We start from the raw sequence: 15,498 nt of genomic DNA on the forward strand, positions 1-15,498 counted from the left end.
TCAATTTATTATTGGAACTATTATCCAGATTTGCTTCTGATAGTTAGTCTTCTGCTTTTGCATTTTAAACACCTAAATGCACTGATTATATGTAATAGCCGTAACAAATTTACTAAGAACATAATTTTTGAACTACTTTAGAAATGAACACACAAAGGAAACACCAGGGTTACAGCGACACTGTGGAATATATTCCAAGCTTTCAGGTAAATCACAATACCTATATATTCATAGACCAGCAAGAACTGTGACCTAAATCAACAAGACTACAGATCAGAACTAGCTTCAGGTACAAAGTCCTTAACAGATGAAAAAAAAAGTTTTTTTTTGTGGGAAGAACTTTTATTTAGCTGGTTTGCAGAATCATTTTGTCACTGCTCTCCTTCATCTCCCGGTAGGCTGAGCTGCCTGGTTGATCCGTCCAGGGGGACGGGTGTCAGACCGGTGCAGGTGTCAGTGGCTGCTGGTGAGTGATTGCGCCATCAGCCTCCCACTGTGATCTATCATGCGGGCCAGGCCAGTGAAGAATCACAGCTACAGGAAGGTGCTGAGCCCAGCAACATATCATTAAACAAGGTTACAAGGAGCAGATTTGTTCCTATGATCAATCTGGTCAACAGTGGTTCCACTTTACTGTTTTTCAGCAAAGCGTAAACAGGTATTGTGAGCAAAACTTGGGACTTAACCCTTTCACTGACTTCACCTACTTCTGTCATTCTCCATGTGATCGGTGATTGTATGTTCCACTCTTTTGCTGCACACACTTTGTCAATTACAAAGTGTGCTTTGCAGAGGCAAACTGGTTTCACGGTGTTTTTTAAACAATCAAAGTTTAAAAAGTAATTCTGTTGTATCCTTTAGGCACCAATTCCCTGTATTGTGATTCAATGTTAATATATAAGAGACTTAGTGAGATTCAAATACTACTTTGCTCTGTTGGGTAATGTTGAATAAGGAATAAACGGTAATTAGGAATTGTCAATGCAATGAGCAAGAGTTGATGGCACCCTGACTGTGATAATATGAGAGCAGATTGGCTGCCATTCTAATTGTGAAGTTTTCTCTAAAATGATGTGACGTGACATAATTTTTACTTGAGTATTTCCCATGTTGACTGTGCAGTTTTTAGTAGTACTGTGCTTTTTTGTTTTAATGTCATATTAACCCTTCCTGAACAATAGGCATGCAATAACTTCAAGGTTGCTAATGATGTCTTGACAGTTGGATCTACTTTATGCCTGTCACATTTTTTAAGAAATCTATTACATGATCTGTTCAGGCTTAACTTTCTTGAATGAGCATTAGGGCCAGTTTTCAGCCAGAGAATATTTTGTACAACTTATTCCCATTACCAAAATGGATGCTGGGTGCTAGAGGAAAAACACTGGTAAGTGAGTTTCTTTTTAAAAAAGCTATTTACACAGAAAGAAGGTATCAAATGAAATAAATTAGATTTGGTATGATTAAAAATAATACTACAATATTTTTAAAAACTAACATAAACAGTGAAATGAAATGGGAATTAAAGGCTGAGTTAGCAATAAAGCATTTTTTTTCTTTATATTTTATTTGTAGAGTTTTATAGGTCTGGATCATATTGCAAAAGCAGGATACTAGAGTGATTATGTTGCTGGCAACACAGTAAAGTTAAATAAAACTGCGAATTGCTGATTGAAACTAAAATTTCATTGAAATTACTGACAGCCTAAGAGTTCAGGACCAAAAGGTGACAGACACGTAAAATTAAGAAAGATCTAAATATACCTCAATACAAAACTGCTGGAAAATCCTGTCCACAAAGTAAGCAACGTGATGATAAACCCATGCATTTAAATACAACATTGAAGAAGAAATATATTACCTTGTTCCTGAAATGTCAAAATGTTCCTGAGCCTTGTAGATCCTTGAATTCCTGAGAGAGCCCACCCACCTATGCAAGTAGAAGAAGTGGTAACAATTTTGGAAAGCAGTGATAAGTGTAATAGTCCCATGAATTTCCAAAGTGAATTAAATGAAAATCCTTCTGTATAGTTAGAGAGATTCATGGGACTGCCTGTGCAGCTCTGTTATAAGATTTACTGACTTTTTTTTGAGGTTCCTGGATTTTACAAGAGAAAAGCTTTTTATTTAATGGTGTCGTTAGGGTTAGCTTGCATCTCCTTGCAATGACTCTAAAGCATGCATACAGATATTGTATTGTATTCATTAGCAGCACATGTATAAAACTAAGCAAGGTGAAAGACAGGATGATACCAATGACCTGGAATTTTGTTAAATTAAACGATAATTTCTTTTTGTCTTGCGTATGTGTGGCAATAAATGCCCCTGCGTTTTGATTAACCACCTTGGCCTGCAGCCTTTGCATTTAATCAGCACAGTAGCTGTTTATTGCCTCATACTTTCCAGAGAAATGAAATTTATTACTACTATGCTGCATTTGCTGAGAGCTCGTCTGAAAATTTTTGAGAAAAAAATCTGAATTTATATGAGAATTTTGTTCTTTGCAACAAATAATTGCCAAAATATCTCTACTAAGTAGATGGCGCTTTGGTAATGTTTGACTGTCCCTTCCAAATAGTCTTTAGTTAATAAGTACTGGAAGTTTAAAATATCGTGTAATTTGCTATCAAATTAAAATGCCCAAGATTGAAGAATTTTATGTGGGCTGGAGTTTATTCGCAAATGTGAGCTACTTAAATGCCAATACCCAATTACAATATTCACTGATGCATTATTTTAAATGAGAATATCCAATCACAACACTCATAACACACTGGTAAACACCGATGCACACTTGTAACATAAGTAAATGACAAATGTTAACTTGCATTATTCAATTGCACATTCTAGAGAACACTAATACAATACTTACTGACATTAGAATGCATCTGTAATTATTGCAATGGTGAATGTACTTACTAGGTAAGACAAGCTTAAACTTGGTGTTATTCTCAGTTCTACTTCTGCAGAATATTTACTTACGTGCAACATTTTATCCCGAAGAAATACTGTCTTTATTGCAAATAGCTTTCATATTATGAACATTGAACATTGCAACAATAATTAGGAAACAAATAAAAGTTTTTTTTTGTTTCTAGCTTTGTAATATTTTCAGGATGGTTTTATGATTTTACTTTGCAGTTCTGCATAATAAGTTGGGTACGTAGCTTTATTTTGTGGCCAATGAAAATGCTGGTAAAAAGGTAAGATGGTTAAATATATATTTCTCATGATTGTTTTACCTGTGATGTTTCCTCTAAAGAACAGTTATTTTGTAATTTTGTTATAAGTTTTATTAGACAGATATCATTTCTTTGCATTTATTGGATCCATATCATTGTTAAAATATTTCTCGGTGACGATGAGCAACACCATCTTTTGTAATTGATTTTAACCTCTTGATGCCCTTCTCAGTTGACAGCAAGACCTTTAAAGTCCATTTTTAAAGTGAACTACTTTATAGTGGGTTTTTGACATATTGAATCATAATCCAATAATTATAAAAATACTTCTAATTCTCACACAAAAAATATTACTAGTAGAGAGGGATGATCAAAATTCATCCCATTCTTCACATTAGTTGCCCCATTTGAGCTTTCCGTAGATTTCTGTAGGTTAAAATTTCACTCTATTTTTAGCACAGTGCTTAATGCATTTGTGTCAAATTTCTGAGTGCCCCGTGTGAATGAAACTGAAAATAAATGGGATAATGCTGCTGAAATAGCATGGAAATTTAGTGCATTAGCAGTGTTCAAAAATGGCACAATGAAGTTTCAATCTCATAAAGCTTTTTTCTTCAATCATTTTGATTGTTGTACTTGTCCAAATATTAACTGGGATAAAACTGAATCACTTGTCCAATATAATAAACACAAAACTCCTGGGTCTTAAAATTGTTTTGTTATGTTATTACTTAACATTTTGCACTGAAAATTCTCTCCAGTAAAATAAGAAAAGACATTCAAGCAGATCCATTATTAGTACACACATTTTATCCTGCATCATAATTTCAGGGTTTTGATAAAATACAGTGAGACCAAATATGAACTGCTGATGGGCTGAATGTTTGTGAAAGCACACAGCTTTCTTGTAAAATTTCAGTAAATCTTTTAAAAAAATGAAGAATAAACAGCAGCAAACCTAGTCCTTTATCTTTAAATCCAGAAAATGCGGTAAGCGGATATCTCAGAGTACTTTTGCTGTGTCTTGTATAGGTTGGAACTGGTAATTCAGTTGTATCATCCATCATGATCATTTAAAGAATTTTGCAAAATACCAAAGCATATTTTTTCACTTGTTGTGTTTACTATCTCTGCTCAACTCCTCTGGTGTATGTTTGGGCCAATAATTAGCTTGTCCTTCCAAGTTTTTCCATTCTCCTATTGCTACTCTCAAGACAAAGGAGCAGAAGTAGGCCATTCGGCCCATTGAGTCTGCGCCGTCACTCCACCATGTACTCCTCATCCAAATAAAAAAAATACCTTCCCAGTCAAATTTTGACCACAATAACACTGTTTATCCAAATTCATTGGCCTCCATGGCCCTATTTGCTTATCATTGCCTGATCTAACTTCCACATATACACTTGACAGAAATCCATTCATACAATATCAGATATATTTTTCATGTGTCTCGTTAACTAAATCAAAAATAGTAATAGGTTGTCACATACAAAAGTATTGGAATCTGGTATTGATACACATAAATTAAAACAGAGCAGATCCATTCATTCCTTTGAAGATGTATCACCAATAAGTCACTCAGTCAAACAAACTCAAACCTGGATGATACTGTTGTGGTGGAGACAGTGTTGGCTGTTATTTTCAAAGGTATTTTCTGGACTGATATATAATCATTTTTTAAAAAAATAGAGTACATGTACAATATAACATGTAAAATATTATACTGTTTTAATCAATTTGGTTTTCAAATACAATAATTATGAAATTCAAATGAAATACTAGAGTCAGAATTTGCCTATAATTACTGCATCAAATTTGCACTAAAATTTTATATATTGTCATCAAAATATAATTATTTATAATCTTCCAGGACTACTATACGGTAAAGTAACTTCTGATATATTCATTAACATGCTATAACATTTTCATGGGCATCCAAACATCTACAATAGAATAAACTGTACATTAATCTACTATCCTGCAGTATTTCTGATTAAGATGGAATTGCGGTTGGAGCTCTGTAAAATGTCGTGGTATGGAATTGTTCATTATGAATTAACTAGGGGAACAGTCAAATGTAAGGTCTTTACATTACCTTACAGCTTATTAAAATAAAATTATTTGTTTTAATTTATCAGAGTAAGATTTATACCCCTCAACAATGATGTGGTAAGGTGAATAACTGGAGTGCCACGTGGGTGGCCATAAGTACGGCTATGCACTGACTATAATGGGAACATATGTAAAGGATGGAAAGTTACTGGATGGTTTATTGTATATAATTTTATTTCTGAATAAAGTATATTTTGAAATAAAAAAAAGATTTATTATCACTGACATAATGTAAAATTGTTTCGCAGCAATGAAGTGCAAAGACATAAAATCTAAAATTACAAAAACATGTGAATTATGGAAAAATAAGAAAAATAACCAGTTGAATTGGAGTGCCTTTATGATTTCATATGCTTGCTTTAACATAACAGAAAGATGTGTAAGTCTGCAGCTGATATATCAGATGGTTAGAGATCATTTGCAGATCGTTGAAATGATTTATTTTAATTCATTTAGTGGCATAAACATAGAGTGTAGGAGGCTGCAATTGTTGAAAGATGTCCCAGACTTGATCTTGGCAATTCTCAGAAGCACAAAAAGCTTATGAAAATTGTTGCTAGGTATCAACAGTAAAGGCATATTTTTAAGTGTAGTTCAGCAAGTGATCAGTTATTTAAGCATGCAAAAGGCTATGCTTAACATATATTAACATATTAACCTTTATATTTAAAGGATAGGTCAGTAGGAAAAGATACCATAAGCTAATGAAAAGTGTGAAGCTTCACAATTATTATTTATTTTTAAAGTGGAAATAATACATAGAACTTTACTCAAACTTATAATGTTTTACCATGAAACTAGAATAATCCTGAGGCTTTGCAGTAATGCATTTTGCTAACTAGCAACAGTAGGCTATCTCTCCTGTTGCCTAATTATGACCTCTTTGCAGGCAATTAGTCTTTTCATGAGCTACAGTTAAGACTGAGATATGAAGGGCCATTTTACTATTCCTAAAATGAAAGGTCAATAATAAGGGTCAGCACAATTTTTACATTTTACTCTCCCACCCTTGTTGGTAGTGAGTCTTCAATGGAATAAAAATCAGTACAGTTGTGATACTCGTATAGCTCCAATACCAGGGTTTCCTTATTTTAACCCAACTCAAGGAAGGGAGGGGGGTAAAAGAAATTAATGTCATTAAATTATTGCTTCAGTCAAAATCTAGCCAGAGTTTGGATCCTGTCACAAGTGCATGCTTGGGTTGAAAGGCGGAGAAGGCAGGTAGCCAACACAATCTGCCTTTCAGCACAAAGTGTTGCAGACCACCCTTAACATGACTTGTTGGAAAATAACTTAATGAGCTCACTGGAAGTTGAGGATTGGAATTCACTGTTTTCTGTGGCTAAATTCAATCTATGACTGCTATTATAACCCATTCAACTATTTCTTTTCCAAACACGGCCTCTGTCAGTAGAGAAAGAAACAGATAACATTTCAGTCCATCTGAACTGTGAAAAATCAGATGGTTAGAGATCAATTGCAGATGGTCGTAATGATTTATTTAAATTCATTTAGTGGCATAAGAAAAGGTTTTAAATTCCAGGGAACTGGGGCATGGTGCAGGGAGAACTACAGAGGAAGTCACTAATTTACTGCTGGCCAGGTCCAAATACGTAGATGACAAAAAGCACAAAGGTAACTGCAAAAGGATGGTAAAGGTTAGAGAACAAAATAATGTTTATCTCGGGGAGATGTGAATAAAAGGAAATTAATTAAATTTGAAATCACCAGAGGAGTAGAAAGAAAAGAAGTGAGTACTTGAAATGAAAAGAAATGAAGGAATAAGCCAGTGTAGGACAGAAACAAGACTGTTCCACAAGGGTTCCACATATTCCACAGAGCTAAACTATACGTTTAATTTGGATGAAATGAGTAGAATTAAAGAGAAGTGCATCCTAGTGATGGAGGATATTGTTGGAGGAGTCTGCCTATGTTCATGAAAGAAGCAAATGGCATCAAGGCCATCCCAGTGTGACATGGGTGGAACATGCATCATAAAAACTGTGACAGTTGGGTCCATCCCGGTGTGGGATGGGTGGGATGTACATGGTGAAACTGTAACTGTTGGATCCAAGCCGGTGTGGGATGGGTAGGATGTGCATGGTGAAACTGTGACTATTGGGTCCATCCCGGTGTGGGATGGGTGGGACGTACATGGCGAAACTGTGACTGTTGGATCCAAGCCGGTGTGGGATGGGTAGGACGTGCATGGTGAAACTGTGACTATTGGGTCTATCCCGGTGTGGGATGGGTAGGACGTGCATAGTGAAACTGTGACTATTGGGTCTATCCCGGTGTGGGATGGGTGGGACGTGCATAGTGAAACTGTGACTATTGGGTCTATCCCGGTGTGGGATGGGTGGGACGTACATGGTGAAACTGTGACTATTGGGTCTATCCCGGTGTGGGATGGTGGGATGTGCATGCTGAAACTGAGATTGCTGTGGCAAGGGAGTTGGAAACTGCTAGAGATGACCAGTTTAACGGATGTGAGTGAGAAGAAACTCTTAATTAAAGGCATCCGTTAGTCTTGCGAGACCGTGGATCTGCGCCTGGAAAGTCTTTACTCTCCAGGGTGCAGGCCTGGGCAAGGTTGTATGGAAGACCGGCAGTTGCCCATGCTGCAAGTCTCCCCTCTCCACAACACCGATGTTGTCCAAGGGAAGGGCAAGGGCCAGTACAGCTTGGCACTAGTGTCGTCGCAGAGCACTGTGTGGTTAAGTGCCTTGCTCAAGGACACAACACATTACCTCGGCTGGGACTCGAACTCACGACGTTCAGTTCGCTAGTCTGATGCCTTAACCACTTGGCCATGTGCTCACACACTATAAGTGTGAAACTCTATAAGTAGAGAAAAAAACATAGTCAAAGTAATAAAAAAGAGTTAATTAAGCCAACAATAGGCTGAAGTGATGTGGAGAGGATGTTTCCTGTGGTGGGAGAGTCTGAGACCAGAGGGCACAGCCTCAATAGAGGAACATCCTTTTAGAACGGAGATTAGAAAGAATTTCTTTAGCCAGAGAGTGGAATTCATTGCCGCAGGCTGTTGTGGAGGCCAAGTCTGTGTGTATATTTAAGGGGGGATTGATAAATTCTTGATTGGTCAGGGCATGAAGTGATACGGTGGGGAGAAAGCAGGAGATTGGGGCTGAGAGGAAAAATGGATCAGCCATGATGAAATGGCAGAGCAGACTCGATTCTGCCTAATTCTGGCCTAATTCTGCTCCTATATCTTATGGTCTTATAGTTATTTATGACAGTCGTATTTGTGGAACATAGAACGTAGATAGAACATTGCAGCGCTGAACAGACAGTAGGTAGAACAGTACCGTACAGGAATAGAGCTTTCGGCCCACAAATGGTTTTTATATTTTATTTAGAGATACAGCACAGTAACAAGTCCCTCCAGCCCATGCAGCCCAATTACACCCGTGTGACCAACATCCTAATTATCTTGCGTCTTTGGAATATTGGAGGAAACCAACACATTCCTGGGGAGAATGTATAAACTCATTATGGACCGTGGCAGAATTAAACCCAGACTGGTGGTGCTGTTATAGCGTTATGTTAACTGCTGTGCCACCATGCCAATCCCCCTCCCCACCCACACCATACTGTGACAAACTAATTAAAACAGTAGCTAACACCTAACTAAACTAATCACTTCTGCCTACACAAGGTCCATATCCCTCCAGTCCCTAATCTGGGGAAGAGGTAGAAGTTGAATGTGCACAATTGAGGTTAGGGGTGGGGCGAAACGACGAGACAGGTGATCTCCAGATCCTGAAAAATAATGTATTAATTAAGTGCTTAAACTCCTTGCCACTATTTTTCACCATTTTATTTTCTGTCATGAATTGTACACCTTGTTGTTGACTATACTTCATCTTGAGCCAAACTTTGGATAGCTCCTAAGCTTTGCAAGTCTGTGTGCACTTTCCTCAAGTTAACTGTCTCATATAGTGGCCACCCAGGCTACAATCCCAAATTCCACAAATATTACACTTTCCGATGAGTGAGGTCTTACAAGACTGTAAAGGCCAATTTATACTTGTGCGTCAAACCGATGCCGTAGGTATGGCATCGCCGCATACCCTACACCGTACCCTGCGCCATAGCCTGACGCGCACCTCCCCAAAAATGTAACTACGCATTGCAGCGACGCAGACCGCAACAACTGTGATTGGTCCACTTAACAGCATCGCATTTCCTCCAACGCTGCAATAGCTTCCCATTGGGCGACTGAAGGGCAGGGAAGGAACTCTGGCTGCAATGCTTTCCATAAAGCTTTACAGACCTCCAAAATTATGGAGGACCCTGTGCTTGACGCCAGTATGTAGCTAGCTGCTACAGCCTGTTGACTTCCACCTGAAGCTAAAACTCAAATGGTGCTTGCCAGTCTCTGAGTATACTGTGCGTACACTGATGCAAAATAAATGGCTGGAGACGATGAACCAAATCGTCAAATCTACCTGCTGACATCCGAAAATATTTGAGATGCATTTCCTCGTCCATGTCTCTCACTGGCTGGACAAGCGCTGAAAATTCACCCTCCTTCAGTTTCAGTCGCCATTGTTTGAAGTTTGAGTTTTTTCGTGTTGAGTTTCAACACGAAGAAACTCAACACAGTGCCATGGAAACCCCACCGCCAACTAGCGTTTTGGCGGTCAGTTGCAGAGCGACGCAGACACGCCAATGCACAAGTATAAATGCTCACAACGACATAGGCCACTTGTGTAGGCTACGGCATAAGCTAGTTCGCACAAGTATAAATCAGCCTTAAATTTGCTGATAATGCTTTGCATGCATTCTTCAGTAACTATTTTGAAGATTTTGTTATAATTCAGTTCTCCCCCTTGTGGGCAAAAAGATATAATAACCCCTTTTTCTGGTTTACCTGCCATATCCGAATCCAGATAAAGCACAAACTTTTCCTCCCACTTTCTCTGCTCTTTAGACAAGTTTCATGCCTGGAGATCCAACAGTTTGAGCATCAATGAAAATTCCATTGTATACTCTCTCAAAAAAATTGGATAGCTTGATATCTTTTGGTCTCCACTTGTTATCTCAGTAAGGATGGACGCTGCTCAGAAAACAGATTCAGATTCAAACACTATTTCAGTAATTTCATAATTTCAACAACCAGAGCTTCTGACACGCTGCCTTGGCACTTTTTTTGCATTCATTCTCTAAGCTACTGCCCAAAGAGGATACAAGAAAATGGGAGAAGGAGTATTCTGCCTGGGCCCCCAAGCCTGCCCTTCACTGAGTGCAATCATGATCTGCCCAGGCCTCATCTCCTTTCCTACAGCCCTCAGTTCCCCAATCTTCCAAAAACTATCTACCCCCTCCTTAAATATTCAAGTGAAATCATCTCTTCAACCCTCAGGGCACAGAATGCCCAAGATTGACCACACTCACTACAGTTTTAAGTGACCGCCCCTTTACCTTGTAACTCTGTCTCCTCATTCAAGGCTTTGCCAGTGGTGGAAGTATCTTGATCACAACATTGTCATAGTTCTTTAAGATCTTGTATGTTACAATAAGAACACCCCGCATTCTTATAAACTCCAAAGGTCACAGATCCAACGTATTCAATTGTTTGTGATCGTACAAAGAATATTGTGCCATTTTCTGAATCTTTGCAAGTTAATTTACCAAGGGTTGCCACTTAAACCATCCATTGTATTGTGAGTGGTAGAACAAGCTAAATGGCTTCAATTACAGAATGATACATTTGACCTTCTCTAATGATTCCTATCTTCCTTTCCAGCAATGAGAACTGAAGTATAATGGATTCTTGAACTCAAGGAAGATATAACTCCAGGCTGCCATTACACTGAACGGAGATGGCTGATGCAGCATCTGTAGCACATCATTGCATTGCACTTTTTAAGCTACTTTGAAATTACATTCAGAAAGACATCAGCCCATGGTTAGGTAAGGGGAACTAATCCTTGGGGGTCATAAACAGCTGTGTTCTAGTATCAAAGTCCAAAAGGCCACATGGTCATTTTTACAATGCTTTGCATCATTGCAAAAGTGACAGTATATCATTTCAACCAGACTTAGATCTTGGGGAATATTAACTTCATGTTTCAGTGAACAAATTAATTAAGGAATAACAATGGTGAAAAACACTGGCATTGCCTGGAAATAAGTGTTGGGATAATTTTAGAAAGCAGATGAGACACAGACAGAATAGAAAATAGCGCAATTAATATAATAGTTGTAGAATCAGGGATGAGCTGATGAGATTGTGTGGAGAATAAAAAATGAGATTAATGTAGGATTAGTTTAAATGGGTCATTGGTGGTCGGTACGGACTTGGTGGGCCAAAAAGACTCTTTCTGTGCTCTATTATTCTATGACTCTGACAATTATTTAATGATGGCAGAAAACATGCCAATCAATTGGCAGGAGTAATTAGAAACATCTATTGAAGCCTGCTACATTGCAAAATAATTGATCAGTGCCGGCAAAATGTGGTCAGACACAGGAGAGAAGCACATGCTTGCTTTTTAAAGGATCTCACCTTTTGTAAAAAGGTTTCATCAAAGAGGTATGGTGTGGTGTCTATATACCAGTGTGATAGACCTCATTTCATGGTTAATGAGAAATATTTTGGTGACTGTATAAATGATGCACTAACACTGATATAGGTTAATCTTGTTAATGCAAACATGCTCACTGTAAACAGCCAAGGTTGTGATTTCATCAATCAAATCCACATTAAAAATAGTAGAATATAGATGAGAATATGTTAAAAGATCATGGATATCTGAAGCAAAGAAGATGCTGCAAATCCAGAGCAAAACACACAAAAAAAAATGAATAAACAATTGACATTTCAGGCCTAGACCATTCTTCAGGACTGGAAAGGAAGGGGGAAGATACCAGAATAAAAATGGTGGCGGGAATGGAAGGAGAATTAGCTAGAAAGTGATAGGTGAAGACAGCTGTGTGGGAAAGGTAAAGGTCTGGGGAAGAAGGAATCCGATAAGAGAGGAGAATGGACCATTGGAGAAAGGGAAGATGGAGGAGCACCAGGTTAGGAGAATTAACAAAAGGAGAAATTGAGGTTCATACCATCAGGTTGGAGGCTATCTGGATTTCACTTTCCAGTATTTTTCTCCTCCCCTTCCCTCTTCTTCTATTCCCCACTCAGACCTGTTTATTCATTTCATTTCCATAGATGCTGCCAGACCTGCTGAGTTCCTCCACCATTTTGTGTGTTGGATGTCAGAAATCCCATTTGAGTTTTCAAGATTGAACATAGCTTCAGCCTAAAATTGTTGGCTTGCTTAAATACCATTATCAATTAACAGCTGGTTTTATTCATACTTTAGTGTGGTAAAATATGACCATCAAATTTAACCAGCAGTAGAATATGTGAGTTTGCAGAAAATCATACCAAGGACAAATTACTCCCAAGGTAATGGCCCTGGATTAACGTGGTCTCAGGGAAGTGTAGAGGGGATATACTGTTGCCGCTGGGATATTTTAAAAAGCAGTTTTCATCAGACGATGCCAAGTTTCACAGGAGGACCTGAGAACAAGTTTTCAAATATTACTTTCAGCCTCAGCCAGCCAGGTGCTGAGTGTCAGGCTGGTGGACGCTTAGTATCAGGCCATAGACAGAGAATGGAGTAAAAAAAGCAAAAGATCAGAATCAGTGGGGTTGAGGAGCAGTGATGGATGGCCAAGAGAAATTAGGGAAGATCAGAAAAATCTGAGGAAAGGAGCAATTGGCAACCAGCAAGTTAGAGGAGAGGAAAAGGAAGGTGAGAATGCCATGAAGTGTGGGAGGGGACAGGGTGATCAAGGGTGGTTGACATAATAGTCTTAGTTACATATAGATATCGGCTTTTCTGAGTCTGGGATATCTCAACTGACCAGTGCAAATTATCAGAGTTATAGAACCTCATCAATATATTTTTATTGTGTAACATCCATGAATAATTGTTAACACTAAAATTGAGCCAGTTTAAGATGAGTAAGATTTGAATGAGAGTCCTTCTATATTTTAATTCTCTGCTTTATTGAACCCTACCTGTTTTGAGGGTTTTCAATTTGCCTCTGTGAATCTGATTTCATGAGAGGTTAGCTCCCAACCATGCAGACTTTAATAGGTTTTTTTTTAATAGAGCTGGATTTCCACAGCACCACAATGGAAAGAATGAACCCTCCTGACCATTATTTGCAGTGAAATCCCTGCTTTAAAATCAGAATCAGAATCAGGTTTACTGTTACTGACACTAGTTGTGTAACTTGTTGTTCTGTGGCAGCAGTGCAGTGCCGACTTAACAAATTACTATGTTAAATAAATAAATTATGCAAAAGAAGAGTAGCGAGGTAGTGTGCATAGGTTTCAGCTATCTAATAACAGAGGAGAAGAAGGTGTTCTTGAAACGTTGAGTATGGGTCTACAGGCTCCTGTACCTCCTCCCTAATGGTAGTAATGGGAAGAAGGAATGTCATGGATGGTAAGGGTCCTTAACGATAGATGTCATCTTGAGGTACCAGCTTTTGAAAGTGTCCTCAGTTGTGAGGAGGATTATGCCTGTGATGGAACTGAATGAGTCTATAACCCTCTGAAAGCCTCCTGTGCGCACTAGGCGGTGATGTTGCCAGTCAGAATGCTCTCCATGAAACATCTGTAGAAAATTGCTAAAATTTCCATGTTGGGAAGATTGCTAAGAGAGAGAGCGTGTGGCAGAGCCTAGCTCATTGATTTAACTTAAGAGGGGAGTGATTTTGGGAGAGACTGAGAGAGTCAGCTTTTATCCTGTGTTGGGAGAGAAGATTGAATTAAATTGCTCCATTTCTGCAGCCACCTCCTCCAGGGACTCCTGCAGTGTTAGGCCATGTGAGGTTCCCTCCTAACTTAAAAAATGACATGTCGATTCTCTTGAGGGCAAGTAACCTGCAATTTGGAACTTGTAGGGTTGGAGAATCTCTGTGAAGAATTGGGGAGGTAGGTGAGGAAGGGTGTCTTTACAAACCGTGTTTGAAAGGAGGGTTGATTATTAAACAGCAACTTTTTTTGTGCTGTAAATTCCCAAGCTAATTAATTCCATTTTTTTTCATGAAGTACTATCTGTTAACAAGATTGCTTAAATTCAGATGTTGAATGTAATGGTTGTTTTCAGGTAATTTTACATCTGGATCCCACCTGCAACCTCCTCAAAATTCACATCCAGCAATACCACTGATTCCACAGCCTACGGACTCACTTTCACTGACTCTGCAACTCACATTCTCAGTATTATTTATTATGTATTAATTTATTATTATTATTTGTATTTTTTATTTATGCAATTTACCTTCTTTAGCACATTGGTTATTTGTCAGTCTTTGTGTGTAGTTATTCATTGGTCTGTTTTTATTGTTCTACAGCGTGTACCTACAAGAAAATGAATCTCAGGGGAGTATATGGTGACATAAGTGTAATTTGATAATAAATTTACTTTGAACTTTGAACCATTCACCCTCTCTTTATAATGCAACTCTTTCACTTCAAGTTTCTAATTTCTTTCCTTCAGACTTAACTTACACTCCTATATCACTGATTCTTCAAACTAAAGTTGAAGATCTGAAACCTAGAACTATTTGCTTTCACATCATACAATAAAAAAGCACACTAATTTTACATAGAAGTGGCTGGGTGCCTGGAATACTCTGCTAGGTGTGACAGTAGAGGGAACTATGATAGAAGCATTTGAAAGAGGCCTTAGATAGGCACGAGAATATGCGGAGAATAGGAGGATATGGACATTGTGTAGGTAGAAGGGATTACTGTAGTTCAGTTGGGTGTTTAATTACTTGTTTAATTGGTTTGGTACATCATTGTGGGACTGAGGGACTGTTCATTTGCTGCACTATTCTATGTTGCTCTAATTGCCTTTGCTGTGGTGGAAGAGGTGGCGTTGACCACTCCGCAGGTGTGCAAGTGAAAGTGGCCGCACTTGAAAGTTCTTTGCAAAGCTCTCTGCGCAGTTCGTTTTGAACTCCGTGGTACTCAATTATATGAAATGTAAGCTTGTAGGCAAATTTCCCAATCTCATAAAAATATCCCCTGTAGCACATCTCACTCACTTGCTCCACCTGAGCCTCAGCAGCAGAGCAGTTATGGGACTTCACCCTCAACCTGAGCTGTTCATGTCTGCTGACTTAGGAACTCTGGTTCACCACATGCATGTCT

At 38.4% G+C, this 15,498-nt stretch overlaps 1 long non-coding RNA gene across 1 annotated transcript in view; it reads left to right on the forward strand.

Moving 5' to 3' along the window:
- Positions 1-394: 394 nt before the first annotated feature.
- Positions 395-15,498, forward strand: part of LOC134350103 (uncharacterized) — a 28,738-nt gene continuing 13,634 nt past the window's right edge. Inside the window, exons 1-3 of the long non-coding RNA XR_010018812.1 lie at positions 395-658; positions 3,142-3,203; positions 11,068-11,234. This is a non-coding gene — a long non-coding RNA (uncharacterized LOC134350103). The remainder of the gene's footprint in view (positions 659-3,141; positions 3,204-11,067; positions 11,235-15,498) is intronic.

Source organism: Mobula hypostoma, chromosome 8 (genome assembly GCF_963921235.1).
Source record: "Mobula hypostoma chromosome 8, sMobHyp1.1, whole genome shotgun sequence".
NCBI classification, from domain to species: domain Eukaryota; kingdom Metazoa; phylum Chordata; class Chondrichthyes; order Myliobatiformes; family Myliobatidae; genus Mobula; species Mobula hypostoma.